This window comes from Ptiloglossa arizonensis, chromosome 7 (assembly GCF_051014685.1).
Source record: "Ptiloglossa arizonensis isolate GNS036 chromosome 7, iyPtiAriz1_principal, whole genome shotgun sequence".
NCBI classification, from domain to species: domain Eukaryota; kingdom Metazoa; phylum Arthropoda; class Insecta; order Hymenoptera; family Colletidae; genus Ptiloglossa; species Ptiloglossa arizonensis.
Window position 1 is genome coordinate 16,412,552 of NC_135054.1, and position 16,619 is coordinate 16,429,170.

General features: G+C 36.4%; 1 protein-coding gene across 1 annotated transcript in view; it reads right to left on the bottom strand.

The window, feature by feature from the left end:
- The window catches only part of Machr-b (muscarinic acetylcholine receptor), a 48,494-nt gene extending 36,052 nt beyond the window's left edge, over positions 1 to 12,442 (bottom strand). The window contains exon 1 of the mRNA XM_076316419.1: positions 12,292 to 12,442. The gene's annotated coding sequence lies outside the window, so the exon portion shown is untranslated. The remainder of the gene's footprint in view (positions 1 to 12,291) is intronic.
- Between the last annotated feature and the right edge of the window lie 4,177 nt (positions 12,443 to 16,619).

Here is a 16,619-nt window from a genome sequence, read left to right on the forward strand (position 1 = left end):
TAACAGTGTATTCATTTTGTGAACATTGAATCGAGATCGTTCGTTCAGTATTCACGCGTGAACATTTTTTTCGCTGTTACACTATATTGAAAAATTCAATTTTCAAAATTCAAACTCGAAAATGTTTGGTACAGTAAGAACAGTAAGAAAAGTGTAGAAAAAGAGGTATGCATATTCTGTCGAATCTACGATGATATTTGTTACCATAAGTTCACCAAATACGATATTAAATCATTCCATAAGTTCGTGCCGTGGTGTGTTTACACTTTTTGCGATACGTTTCGTAAACACACAAAGCTAGAAGGACTTGAACGACGAAATTGTTACGTTTCGGTAGATGCGCTGGCAAAATAGATTTCTTACAGTTTAGCACTGTGTTTCGATCATTTGGATACGAAAACTAGAAAGTATCTTCTCTTCTCACTTCGTAAGAATCTTCTGTGTAAGGCCTGTCGCGTAATTTCAACAGCTAGAACAACCAGAGTGACAGACACGCAGAGCTGGAGCTTACTCCGCCATAAATCGTGCATGCAAGTCACCAAAACTGAACTCCACTGTCAGACATTTGCACGTCTCTCAACCACTTACTGTATAGTGGGTGGAAGAGATATAATGAACTCCTGGAGGCGTACTCAAGTAGTGTGTAAAGTGATACCTTTGTGGGGGCAAGCCGCCAACTTTGTTTCCCGCCACTTGTTACAGGGCCGCACAGGCATGCAACGAATGTCCCTCTAGGCGTGCGCAGAAATCCTTAATGCGCCATTGTATAGCTCGATACTTAGAAAAAAATCCCTGCGGTGGGAGAACACCGGTGTAGACACTTCCTACCGGGCGTCATTGTCAATTCGGTTCCATGACAGTGAAATTTCCAAGCTATTCCAGCTCGAATCCCAGTACCTCATTTTTTTTTAAATTTATGGCATCTGTTGGAAATATCAAAGAACTGGGGCTGCAACATATGGGATGTCTGGTTCTAACAATTTTTGAGATATTAAATGTTGAAGTCCCTATTCTTCGGTAATGTGACGTCCATCTTTGTCATTTCTCCATGGTCTCCTTTTGAACGTTATCGGATGACACTCGATAATTCGATAGCTACGCATTTCCATGTCGTATCAGCCGGTTTCATCCCCACCGCGTCTAGACTCCTCCCTCGGGAATCGTTTCTGCATCGCGGAACTGTATAACTATAAATTTAAACAATGCGATTCACACGATGTCCCCAAGTGTCTTCGTGTTGAGAGTGTGTTTGCAGATTTTTGGGAAGATAGAGCAACAGAATAATTGGTTTCGAGTCGAAATCCGAGTTTTTTGTCGCAATCGTATTTTAAATTGCAAAAAATGAACGTCGTTTAATTTTTTAATTAGTTGTCTACGAGATACTTTCTTGTATCAATTTTAGTGGGATACTGTGTATTAAAATGCTGTAAAATGTTGTCTACAGATGTCCAGTAAAATTAGAATATTTTGACTCTCGTAACGAAGCACAATTTTAATAAATGTACTATGCAGAGTAGATTCCAGAAACGATTGATTAAAGCAACAGAAATTATTAACGTAGAAACGTTCGTGTTCAGTCTTATAATATCAACAGGTATAAAAGCAATTTTCGTGTCCCGTTGCTATTGAATTCGAACGCATGCTACAACGCATGCCTGGAATTCCAACTTCAAACGTATTTCTATATCTCTGCTTAAGAACTTTATTACTCTCGCTTAGACTTTGAAAAGTATTAAAAAATTCTTGGACCAAGGAACGATATTTTCCAGTGGATAGTAGTCATGGACTCCAAGGATGGTGATTATTATGAGTTTTCATAGTATAATATTTTAATACTTGGTCGATTAACAAATAAATTCCAATTGATTAATCGATGACAATTTTCTAATCGTACGACATACACTATTACATTCGAAAAATGTTTACAATCACAAACGAAACGTCTTGCTCAAAATGCAATTCTTTAACCTCTTCCACTGACTTTTACCTGGTAACCACGCAAAAGAGACCGGTCCATTTAAACCAAAGAGGTTCTTACCAAATGTAAGTCTCGAGTTGAGTGAGAGTCTTACTGACAACATCTGGGAGACATTCTGGACATTTATGGCTCTGCAAAGCCCCACTGTCTTGGAACGTATTCTCTGGAGACGTTCATGGCATTTACAGATCGAAAAAGACAAGACACCTGGGAGACGTTATGGCATTTATGGCTATGAAAAGTCTCGATGTCTGGAACACGTAATTTGAACACGTTGAATAGAATACCTAGCAATAATGGAACGAAGCCAGCATACTTCTTGTTCGAAGAAACGTTGAAATGTTTTTTACTATTTAGCAATCCAAGGCTTCGTTAACAAAATATAAGCACATTAAATTCATAGGTCTGATTTCTATTGCAAGCTCAAATTTCTGATCATACAACCGCATTTCAACTTGTCCAACCATATACACGTATACCTACTTGTCTGACCATACATCCGTAATTGTCTGACTGTATACTCGCACATAAAAAAAAGAGTTGGCAAATTATTAGTCAGATTCTCGCATAGGGTAGTTATTTGCCTTTCAAACAAGCGCAAGAGCAATAAAGTGAGGTGATTTTTAACGCAGTTACAACGATTTAACGAGGTCTCTGTTTTTTCAGTCCTCGTCTTTCCTTCGTTACTCGAGGCCAAGTAGAATTGCCCCCTTCTACGGTCAGACAAGTAGTATTACCCCGCCTATGGTCAGAAAAGTAGCCTGATCCTCGTCTATGACCAGACAAGCAGTATTACCCCGTCTGTGGTCAGACGAAGAGTATCGCCCCGTCTATGGTCAGACAAGTATTTATTACCCCGTATATGATCAGACAAGTAGTATGCCCCTGTATATGACCAGACAAATAGTGTGGCCCCCGTCCATGGTCAGACATAGTAATTCTTAATAATTAATCATTCTTCTTGGATTAAAGTACAACGTACATCTGTTTTCATGATTTTCAACATATTTCTCATACGATCGCACGATAACTACAAATTTCGTCCACGGTAGGAAAAGTCTGTTGTGTCACGTAAGTTTGCATTAAAAAAAAAAGAAATTCGCGTTGGGGTATCAGTGAATTGAAATACTTGCACGCAATACATATGGTATAGATGTTTATCCTCGTCCTTGAAGAATTCAATTTAGAGTTGAACGCGGCAAGATAATGTATGCAGTAGCTGATTTCTCGGTTTTCGCTTGCTTATAAAGGAATTGTATTTCCCTAACACTACGCTCGCGTTTTAACTTCTACCCCGATGTAACGACAACAAAACGTGGGAAACATTTTCCAAGACAGTTTTCTCGTTTCCATTGACGAAATGATACCATTTCTTTGAAACCGCGTTTGAATAATTGAATTCTACCTGGATTTCAAGATTTCAAAGGAACATTATTAGTTTCAGTATTAGTCTGGAATTGGATCGTTCGCGTGGTCTAATTTTTCATATTTAACAAACTCCTACAAATCTGACAACAATCCTCTGCTTCGTAGTCGCTCAGTCCGGCTCCTAACAGGCGTGTGATAACAAAGTACATAATGGTTTTGATAACCCCTTATATACTTAAAGCAGAAGCTCTGCATCCTTTGTAGAATGTCCTCTCTTGTAGTTGGTTTTTTACGTCAAAGATCATCTTTCAGGTTTTTCCAACAAAAGGATATACAATAGAGTTAAATACGAAGACGATTGTGGTCACAGCATCTGTCTGTTACGATCACCACAATGATTTGGAAACAGATTATTTATACAAAATTTGTATCGAAGTGAAAAATAAAAACCATAATTAATAAAACATCGATTTTGACGAATATATACTGGCACATATTCAAGAAAAATTGATGTTGCATTTAATTATTAAAGTTACGCCCACCGAACGCATGTAATGCGAGAATCGCTCGCTATTGTTCTATCTCGCTCATTCTCGGTGCATTCCGTTTACTCTCATCGTCGGGTTGCATATGCGATGCTCAGAATGTATTTTGTAATACCATATGAGAAGCAATTCCATTATTTTTAAATTCTCTCAATCCCTATTGGATAGCGCATGTTTCTCGTAATTTTCACATCTGTCATAGGATCTAAATGGAAGTCTCGTATTTTATTACACAACAGTGTATCTAAGCAATAACATTTAGAAAGGGTAATACTATTACACTTTTACTATTTCACTGTTTTATTATACATCATAGAATAACATGCAGTATTCCGAGTAAATCAAAATTATACAGAACAAAAATAATACATTGAATAAATTAAGTAAATTCTTTATCATAAAGTTAATATTGCAAATTTTACCGAAAATTTATTTTTGTGTTCTCATGCGATTGTACTTCGTGATTTTCTTATTCATTATTTTATTTTATTACCAACTGATTCAAGTTTAAATTCAATGCTACATTTAAGATCTACTATTGTAAAAAGTTTTATCATTATAATTTCACTGAAAAAGTATTCCACTTTCGATTCATACGTACGCAACTATCAGAACAGTCCACTGTTGATTATAATCTTTTCGTGACTTTCGACTCAAGACGTTTCTAACACGTGACGCACAGCACGAACGAAATTTCGCACCCTCTTGGTCGACTAAAAACAAAATTAACAGAGCGGTCGCATATTTTAATCGCAGACCACCATTTTTTGCCACTGCGTAGAGATTGATCTAATTAAAGTTCCTGTAGAAGCAATTAAACTTGCACGATTAAGGAAAGAGCAACAATTTCATTGAATTACGTCACAATAACAAGGCAAATGCACAGCAGTGTCATCTGTTTTATGAAATAGAATTGAGTCTGATGTTTTATGCGAAATTGATCTATCGAGAAACAACACTATAATCGTATCACAATGCATTAAGGCTAAAAATAGTCACTTGTTTTACTTGTGACAATACTTTGCCATCGTCCAACAAATTTGTTCACTTTCTCTTGATAATTCAATTTCGACGTATTGAATTAAATATAAAATGGTAAGATGATACTTGGTTTGCAACGTTGAGTAACTTTTTCACGGTCAGTGATGTTATATATTATATAATACTTTACGAAGAGTTTCCTTCTACGTAATATTACAAGTTTTACTTTATTGCTTTTGGAAATCTGAATGTAATATAATTCCCGTTTCCAAGTAATAATTTTTCAACTATATTTAAGTTACAGATATATGTTTACTTGGCTATATTCGACCTCAACTCAAGATAAAAGATACCTACCCCATTTTCGATTTTATTTATTAATTCTATCATTTTATAATTTTTTATTAACGTCTACAAAGTTTCCTCTAAACGACATATCAATAGTTGTAATTAAAACATAATAAAGAGTCTAATATAATCCTTATCTAAAATTGTAATATACTCGCAAATATTTGATATACTTGTTTGAAAATTTTGTGTTAGAACTAAGAACGATTGTAATGAAGAATATTATTTCGTGTACACAGTATCTTCGGCAAAATAAGTTTTTAAGTTAACCAAGGGAGATAAAATTTGTACAGTAGCATGACGTCTACATAAAAGAATAAAATTTTTTTCCTTATTTTAATCTAAAAATACCTCTGTGAAGAAACTAGTACTTCTGATACAAGGATAAACGAATTCAGCATTTCATTTATCGATTAGATACTTGACCCTGCACTTCAATATTCAATCGGTATAAAATTCAGAGAAATACAACTTGACATATTGTGTTTGTTATATTTTTTCCCATCTGTGTTTCGCGATTTATTTTCGGTTATAAAGTATTTCTTCTTGAGGACCTACATCATTCATTTAAAAAGTGACTTTTGACTTGACAAGTGAAATTATATTAAATGTTCGTAATTGCAACGTCTCGTGATCAGCTACGTTGCATCAATGCGAATTACTTGCAACATGGTTTAACAGACGTTATCAATTGCCATGAAAAATGCTGAAATAGAGATCGATTGTAAGTGCGTGACGTTATTATTTTAAGAAATTAATTACTCTTAAAACCATTCTACTTACTTATTCATCATTTACACGTTGTTCAACACATTATTAAATAATGGATTACTATATATTATAGATTATGTCACGACTACTTTGTAAATTGGCTACTTCCTCTACTGTTTACTTAATCTATTTCGTATACTGTTATCTTATATTTTATACTTTACGTTGTCATCTTATATTTTATCTTTAAATTTTGTTCCCTCGTCAAAGTTTTTAAAATCGTGTAATTAATTATTTCCTATTAAAAAATGATCTCAAAATCCAGTTAACTCCGGTTAATATTTTATCGCTTAAAATATAGAATTTTAACCAATAGCGAGCGAATGTGCCGTGTACCCTGGCGTTTTCAGAAACAAAAATAAAAATTACTTTTTAACGAATCGCTGGTAATGGCCCGCTAAAACGTGGCATTCAGTGTCTGGCGGAAATTCCGCATCGTTGCCAAATTCCTGTGTACCGCTTTACATAGAAGTACGTTATCATTCGGTCGCCAATCAGGACACTCAGAAGCAATTAAGCTCCGAGTCAGCTATCAGTCTAGAGTTAGTGTAAAAGCAATAAGGCTTTCTATTATTGTAGGTGCAAATTCAACTGGCCGTTCAAGGCCACTTTTGCAAATGACGTCACTAACTACGTCCTGTCTTACGATCGGTTACGTGTCTGCATATTTGAGAGACAGACTGTGTGTGCTCGATGGAAGAAATCTAGTGTACTCCAGTCACGTTCTAGCGACACGAACCGATACCCTAAGGGGTATAAATCGTCAAATGTGAAGGACGTGTTTTGGGGCTTGTTATAGATGACGTAACGTTAAAAAGCATTGAGACCACCATGCGTTCTTAAAACGATCTATTGAAAATTGAAGAAGACGATGCTTAATCGAAGAGTATTAATTGATTTCATTCAACCTTATAGGTATATAAAATAACTAAAATGATCCTGATCCTGAAGGTGAGTCGAGAATTATTAAATAATGTACAAAATGATCCTTGACTGTTTTACGATTGTCTGGAACGTACAAGGTTAGATTAATAACAGCATGTAGTTGTACATTGCCTTTCTACTCAACCTGTACTTATTTTTATTTCTATATATTAATTTTCTCGGTTCGTTTTCTTTTTTCATTTGATCTATCATTTCTTATTGTATGCAATCTCGGTGCACCAAAGAGGTATTATTATTATAATAAGAGATTACGTTGCTGCTTCGATATCTTTCGGTGTAATCGTAAAGTAAGCTCTGACTATTCGTTACTCCGTGTCATCTGTATTACTCGGATATTCATGATAAAACGTGTCCTTTTGAAAGTACCTTCCAGTTTACATTGGAAGCTTTAAGCAGTATCAATAATCGCTCGGGGGACGATCGAGTGTTTTTTTTACGTAGTTCAATCGAATAGTAATGGCACGAGAACGGTAGCGAAATTGAATTCAGAGCGTGGTGAAAATCATTTTCACGTGAAAAATGTTCGATGTTAATTTCTCAAATTCGAAATCAATATTTTTTCAATGATAATCGATCCAAGAATACGATGAAAGGAAATGATGAATAGTATAATTTTGAAAGAGTCTCTCAATAATAATTTACATCGAACTGTACCTGACATAGCAAATACAAACGATTATTAACCATCGTACGATTATTAATTATCGATTATTACAAAGATAGACAAAGTAGAGCGGTTGAGTAAACGATTGTACAAAAGCTTAGGTAAATGGAAATAGTTGATTTGTTATTGCGGATAAATATATAGCGGATTAAAATTCACGTTATGAATGGAAAAAGGGTTATTCTTTGTAAAAAAATAAATCGAAAATTTGGGATAGAATTTTTTCATACGAGGCTTCGTTTCCTAGTAAATTGGTTCTGAAAATTAGTCCGGTACACGTGGAATTGAGTACGGCTTGGCTAATGTGTCCGACCATTACTCATTGTTTCTACTTGTGTTGGTGCTTGTAAACCTTGAGGGTGGTATGATATTAACTGTTTCCCGTCGATCTTACTATCTAACTAGTTATAGTCCGATAAACAGACTATACCACACCATCAATGTTTACAAACACAAGTAGAAATAATCAGTAATGGACAGACACATTAGGCCAAGTCGTACTCAATCGCACGCGTACTCGACGAATGTTCAATATCGATTTTCTCGAAAATGAAACCTGAAACGAAAAAATTTTATTCCACATTTCCCATTTATTTTTATACGAAGAATCTCTCTCTTTCCACTTCCGCCACGAATTTTCGTTTACTCTGTATATAATACATTCTTTAGACGAACGTCACCAGTCATAAAAAATATGCAGTGTATACTAAATTTTAAGTACATATTTATTAATATATTTTCGAGCCTTGTATGTACTTCCTGTAAATTTCACGTAACAACTACATTGCAAGTTCATCGAACGAATAATTTTATTTCATAAATAATCCAAAATCAACCTTAAATATTCAATTTATTGCTTCTAGGAATACAAATTAAACTTGATCCCGTCGCTGATAAAACTCCATTAATAAAGGATAAATGTAGGAAAACTTAGTGACCTAAATCTTTTGTCAACAGACTACGATTTTTTCTTTTTTTTTTCCAGTATTTGAATCACTTTTGCAGAACAAATTCTTTCGGAATGAAAAATCTGTAAATTGAAGCTTTGAAAAGTTTTTGAAGTAAAAAATTATTGATCCACAGAATTTCTGATACACGTTTAACTGGATTACGAAAGTAATTGGTCGTTGAAAAAATGTTACCTGCCTTTGAAGTTTAACTGAAAAACGAAAACTGTTCCGGCGATGGAAATAAAATTTTAGCGAAATGCGCGGAAACCTTGTTTAAAAGATTAGAACAAATAGAATTATTTGAAGGAGGTCGAAAACATTTCAAGAGCGAAACACGCGCTTGATACTTATTACTCAAGATGTTCGTGACGGTTTTCCCGTATTAGGTTAAACGCAATTCACGAAGGGTGGCGTGTGCTTGCAAGCTCTCGTGCTCTTTATCTACTCTTTCGCGAAATGTGCTTCGTCGTGCTTCGTGATATATTATAGTAGTCATAACTATTTATCTGGAGTTTTTTTTTAATAGTTGCCATGTGCGTTAAGTAGTTTCGACTGGACTCTCGATAAACTTCAAATTGTAGGCGTACGTTTTATAAAAGCGTTTCCTTGTGGTCTTTATTGGAATTGAATATCTTTCTTCCAAATATTTTTGAACGAAAATTGTAATAATAAAATTTCCCTTTCAGTACACGTGTTAATTTAATTTCTTTCATTCAAACAATTTCTCGACACTGTTCGTGAAGTATTTAGTTATAACAGAAGATAAAACAGATATATTTACTAATTAAATGGGTATTTGTTGCAAACAGTAGAAAACAAGCGTTCTAAAATTTTAACTACTTTCACTGAGAAAAATTTGCTGCAACAATATCCAATTTAATGAACTAATTACAATAAAACGAAAGTATACAAAATTAGTTTTATGAATAACAGAAGGACCTAATAACAATTTTCTTCTCTACCACGTTTCAGTCCCATTATTAATGGTTTTATAAGGAATAACGAGTGGTAGTATAAATGTATAAACGTGTCATTAAATTGTTGTATTATTTATTCAGACAATTGATTAAGTGTATCTTACTGCAACATACTACACATTAGAATCGAGTTCTTCCATTTTTTAGTTTCATTCATTTTTCATAGTCGCGACACGTTTACGCTACGTAGTATTTATGAATCTTTAAACAAGCTATTACACATTGTATGCTGTAAATGAAAAAATAATCTAAATTTTATTCGAAATAAATGAATGAATATATTCTAGCGGAGTTAGCATGTTTCTAGTGAATCATCTTGCACAAAAATCTCACTTATTTAGTTATATAAATTAAATTGAGATTTCATTAATTTACATGGAAATGTTTACCGGTAAATAATAAATCGGAGGTAAAGTATTAATTGTAATTGTATCAATACATGAAAATTAATTTCTAAATAAACAGTGTCCGTGGCAAAAAGTGATCGAGTAACATGAATTTTTATTGTCATGAAATAAAAATCATTCAAAAACTTCGAAATATGTAGGGCAATATCTGTCGGTAAATGTTCAAAAGTGCACTATAGCACTTAAAGCTATAATTACAGAAATGTAATAAAGCAGTAAAGAATTTCCGACTGCTTTTATACGAGAACAATATTAAGAATTAATAACATCCATTCTATGGATGACTTTACGTATTGCATCATAACACGTGAATTTATTTGTTAATAGGCAAGTTATATATTTGAATACTTAGCAACATTTTCTATGAACGACGTAACTGAAATATTCAATTTCCAAAATTAATAATAAAATTTATTAAAATTGATTGCCAATAATTCGGTATATTAATTTCTACGTCTGCTGTTTGAAATAATGAACGTTTCGAATTATACTACCCATTGAGCGAAGTGCCATGACAGGATAATACAAGAACAGGTTTCTCCATACACGAAGAGCAGACTAATCGATATTTATCGATTGTCCTTTGGGAACCTAGCACATAACGCACGAACCAGAATCCTTTTGCGTTTCATGTCAACTAATCCTCGAATTCTCAGGCAATAATTAAATTTCTTGAACGAATAAAATTTTTGTTTTGGATTCCTGGTTAATTAAATACGTAGACTACAGGTGCGTGTCCATGCGGTATTAAAAAAAAAAAAACAAATGTGTCAGAACTATTACTAGACTTTTATATTGTATACAATGAAATCGTGTATTGATTTTTAAGTAACAAAACAAATATTTTATATTATTTATGTATATCGATTAAAACAAAAGAAACCGGTAAATGTTGACAACCCGTTATAATTTCCATCGATTATTCAAATTAATGTAAAAATTTCATCGTTAAGCGTGAACCATTTTACAATGTACATATACTTATATAATCAATATTTGCTAATTTCCTTCTTACGATGTTTTTTTATTTCAATATGTAAAATCGCCTTTCATTAACGGAAATTTTTCCATTAAATATTAATACTTTCAGTAACGTCTATGAAATATAATGTTCAAACGCCAGAACATTAAATAATTTTTCTATATAACATCGAACAATTTACGATACAAAATTTACGAACATTTATCTCGATTAATTTTACATTAATAGAAATCTCGATCCAAATTTTGTACACAATATTTCTATATGTGTAATTAATCTACCAATATAACTCTTGTCAAATGTTTCATCACAAAATAAAGATTCCAAGTGTACGAGCCTCTATAGAAAATCTAACATTCTCCCAAAACAAATTTGATATTTAAATTGTCCATAGTAATTCGTTCAACCGTAATTCCGTCTAACTTTTGTCGTCTGGAATAAACCAAAAATTCATGCATATATGTAACACAGTTAAATGCTGCAACACTTTTTCCCGGCAACGTTCTTCCTACCTAACCCAGACCTGTCAGTCATGGCCTCAGTATCGCCTGGTTGAGCGGAATAAATGGATCTGGGGTCCGTTTACGTCGAGGTTGGCACCACTGGCAATCGGAATTTTCACACTGTTTAGTAGTGTGCAGCAAACGATTTTTGAATCTGAATAAGCTTTCGTATTTTCGTCGAGAAAGAGGTGTACGTGTTTCTCTTCCCACCGGTCAGCTTTACATTTTGTTTAACAAAGCGTGATCGTTGGAATGTACGTGTAATTTTCTCGATAATCGATCGACGATGACACGCACGCATAGTATTAAAGCGAAGCTGACAAGTGCCTACGTGTATTCGTAGCCTCGTGAGAAAAGTGATCGTTTCAAAAAGTATAATACTCGAAATTGTACTTCGAATCACCGTTTAAGTGCTCAACAACGAAAGAAATCCCACAATTCGTTCCAAGTGTGTAAACACCTTAGTATATAATTCACATAAATATCTGAACTTGAAAAGCGTTAAATTTTCAACAAATTGTACTTCGAGTCTTCGTTTAAGTGCTCAATGACGAAAGAAATCCCACAATTCGTCCCAAGTGTGTAAACACCTTAGTATACAATTCACATAAATACCTGAACTTCGACATCGCTAAATTTTCAACACATTGTATAGTTTCAATTTCCAAGCTCCTGTTAATTACCCTAAAAATTCGTTAAATCGTGTTCGATGTTTGTAGAGATCCTCTACTGCGAACGAAGCAAATTTTCCAAACCGTTCGTAGCTGAGATAAAGCTGAGTTTGCGCGGGAAATAATTAACGTCGGTATACCGGGAGAGCAACGAAAACGAAGAAACGATAAAATGGCGACAAACGATCCATCGTGACTGACCTTGCGTGCCCTTCGAGAAGACTACGACGACGTAAATTCCCAGAACTTCAATTCTCGATGCACTCGCTCATGTCCCTCCGAGTACTCAGTTTCATCTTTCGACTTCCTCGACGTACCCGGACCAGTTCAGAACCGAGATACGATTCAACGATCGACGAACATCGTCTCGAGAATACTCGTTACGAACGAAATCGGGATGATTCGTCGTTCTTCCGTAATGGACAATGTTCTCCGAACAAACCGAACGTCTGTAAACCAATGTCACTTAGATCGAGTATTACTCGACCGATTGGACGCGGTCCACTTGGACGAAATCCTCTTAACTTCTTTCAGGTACTTCGTTCTTCGGCGTGTTTGCTGTCGCGTTAGCTCCGACTTCGAAACTTAGGATCAACAGAGTTGTTCCACGATCGACGAAGACAAATATCACCTGGATGTTCCTTCGTACCGGTCCTCTGACCTTTCTCTTCCGGTTTCCAACTTTCTGGTTCAATCCTCGATCGTTTTCTTCGAGCTTTCGAGAAAATCGTACGTGTATCGTATCGGTCGGCGATCACGGAGCGTCTGTCAGCGTTCTCGGAGGTTTCGCGGATGACATCCAACCGATCTTGCCGATTGCAGATTGTTCCCACTGTCTTTTCTTTTCACTCGCGCACCACATAACTCGAGTAGGGCGAAAGAAGAGGACAGTGTATCGGGGTGAGGCCCGATACGCGAGAAAGTAACGTACGATGCGGTCGCCGTTGGTAAACTTTGGCGAATTTTTATCCCCTCGTTATCTAAAAAGACATATCGATTTCGCTCGACGGGAAGGACGAAGGTCGGAAGCGCGCGACTTCCGGCTCTGTCGCGTTGAAAAAAAAAATCTGTCCCCGGATGTGGTACGGCGGCGAGTCGGCCGACGGACACGCGGCGAGAATTTAAGTGAGCGCCGTGAGCGTCGCGACGCTGTGCAGCGTCGCCAACCTCGTTTCAGGAGACGCTTGCGCACCGCTCTACGTCGCCCTTCGACGTCCGCGTAGGGGGATGAATGGTTTCGTCCGTGGCGTTGTTATCAATTCACCTAGTTTTCTCCATAATCGCCCCGGGTACCTGCTGCGTCGGTTAGGTGTGTGAATTAACAATGAATCACTCGATCGGTGACAACGATACGTGAACGTTGCCGAGTGATTCCGACGAGGGTAATCTTACGTTTCGCGTAAGGGCCGGAGAGCGCAGGGCTGAACTTGTACGAGGAATTCGACTAATTGAATGATTTTTTACACGATGCAACTGTTGAGCAGAGATTGTTGCAATGTGATGCTTGTATCAGTGGTTAGAGATATAGAAGGTACCAATTGGAACAGGTATAATTGAATTTGAGATAAAATATATTATTATGATACATTTTGTTCAATTTTGACGGAAAATTACATTTCGATTTTGAAATGTAGAATATGAAATTTGTGAAACGACATTTGAGAACAATTTTTCATCCTTTTCGTTTCCCGCGTGAATTGTTCGAAATTTGAAAAGGTTCTCGAAAAGTTATCGTATACTATTACTTCGATATATCGTTACACGCTCGTGGGTATACATTTTTTACAATTATGAATTGCAATCTGCACGAGACAATACGAAGTTAGAGTGTACAGTCACGTTGGGAAACAGAACGCACGAATATAGTCCTCGCCGCGGGTTCTCAACCTTTGCGGTTAACGCGAGAACCGGCGTTCAACAATTGCAAAACAACGCGTTGCTATGTATTTGTATTAAATGTAACAGTTGGAAGCACGCGACTTCTTTTTCACGTCAGTCTTTCATTTTTGCTCGAAAAAACTTGTGCGGTTCATTCGAGTGCGTTTCGATCATTTTGAAATTGAGAAACACTTACCAAAAGTATTTCTAAATACCCCAGTCGTGGTTTACGAATCGTATTTAATTTCTCCGGACGATTCTTTGCGCAAGAAGTGCAAAGAATTCTTTGCACGAGATTAGAAAAAATCTTTCATATATTTTGCGCATCGAACGCAACATTATATTCAAACAGCTCCAAAGAGTGCTCTAACACGGACTTGCGAGTAGTATCTCTATGCAAATACTCGTACCTTGTCATCCTTAAAATGTACTCGAGTAAAACTTAATGTATAATCCTATCGAGCCACTACAGTTCCATGTATACTTAATTTTATTAATTGCAAATTAAATTTGTGTTCTCGACTCCGACTTCAAGTGTCCTTTGGAAAGCTCAACCCTTCGAGTGTCCAAAAATTAAAAAAACTCGAACCATCCAGTTCGAGGCTCCTGCGTATCGAAAGCCACGTTATCTACTCGTCTATGTATACAACGTGTTCGGAACAGCTGGGTTACAGTTTGCACGAATTCGCGTTTTCGTCTTATAATGGAGTCCAACTAATTGTACGAGTTTACATCATCGTGCGGCGTGATCGTGTCGATCAGCGAATAGCTTTCGGAGATACACGACATGCTGCAAACTGTGCAGCAGCAGTAGGTCAGCGCATGCAAAGCTCTATCGGTGATCCCAATCTTCTGCTTTGACGAGGATGTGTGATCAAGTACAGTCCAAAATTAACACCGTACCACAGGATCTACCAGCGAGCCAACGTAGCGTCACGAACAACACAGGAACCAGTTGATTCGCCCCTTTGCTGCGTACGCTCTTAACGATTTGTCTTTCGAGCTATACCGAAAGGATATTTCATCGGACCGTGACTCGCCTGAACGTTCCTTCGAACCGTTCGTTAACAATTTCCGATCGATATTTTGTGCGTGTCGTTTGCAACGAGAATAATGTCGCAAGGATCTAAATTAATCGAGGTGTATCATTATTTTAAAAACGTCGATAACCTTCCAATGCTTAACTGATTTTAATTTTTGTCACGGTTAAGGGATATCTAAAGATATTGCATATTTAAACTATACGTAATACAGATTATTTAGAGTGTTAGAAGTATATCGGTACTTTTAAGTATTGTATTTTACACGAAAAATCTTTTGGATTTCCTTCTAGTAAAATTCTTGCATGCGCTGCTTGAAATTCTACAAATTTCGAACAAGATCCATCGCTCGTGAGTTTCGAATATTTTTCAATCGAGAAATCTATGTTACTTGGTTGCAACCGAATCTCGTGTACGGTATCTCGATTATCGATAATTTTACGGTAAAAATGTTCAGTGAAGAAGCCACTGAAAATTAAACTCGGAACGATTTTCGTTCCGCAAACAATTTTCGATAGAATACCGTAGAAGAACCAAAGCAAGAGCTTTCCTTGTTTCAGATAACATCGGGTAATTCATAATGGTTAGTCTCGGTATAAATATTTCTTTGAATCTCACGTGGAAAGTTGCAAGCCACGAATTTCAACCGTGCGATAAACGCTTAATTAAGGGTTCTCGCTGGAGTAACAATTACCCTGCTTTCCCATTGATCAGTTATAAGCTCAAAATCCCCCAACGCTGCTACGCTGGATCTAGAACCAGTACGCCTCGAGCGATTCGGTTAAAAAACGATCCACTTCCCGGAGCACTGAAAACTTCTAGCCCCGCAGTAAGAAGGGACTTAGCCGCGTTTGAATGAAGGTAATATCAGGGGATTCTTCGGTAATGTTTGAAGGTGGCAGGAGACCAGGTGAAAAAGCAGGTTCCCGAAGTGAAATCGCGACGGCAGCTGAAATGTATGGGTTAGGTCTGGTGCGTCGAGGATGGTCAACGACGAAACGGTGACGTGAAAAGAAAGAAGAGAATGAAAGGGAAAATGGTGGGGGGGCCCTCATCATCCTCCGCTAATATTTGCACGCGCATGTACAAAGACCACCCCGATCACCAAAAGAACTTCTCCCGTTTGTACCCCCTGATAAAGATGTAGGAAGCTAAGGAAGTCGCTTCAACGACCGTACTTCACCCTGCCTCGCTGGACACCCATATGCTCACGGGATACACTTTACTGCGTGGATCGTTAATTAATTATTCGTAATTGCGGATAACGCGACGATCGTACGAGATTTCTTCGTTGAAATAGATAATCGATCGTTTATTAATTACAGATAACGTGACGATCGTACAGGATTTCTTCGTTGAAATAGATAATCGATCGTTTGTAATTGCATATAACTTTCTTAACGGAAGTGATTCGGTTCTTATACGGGATGTCTCACTATAAGTGTCGTATAAACAGATAGAAATTGCAATAAAATTTGTACCATCAGTTTTTTGTTTGCAGGATATATTACTATATAGAAATAATATTTTACCTTAAGTTTTCCAAGGTCATACCAAGGTCATGATTCTCATATGGAACGCAACGTTTTGGTTTTGGTATTATGAAAACGT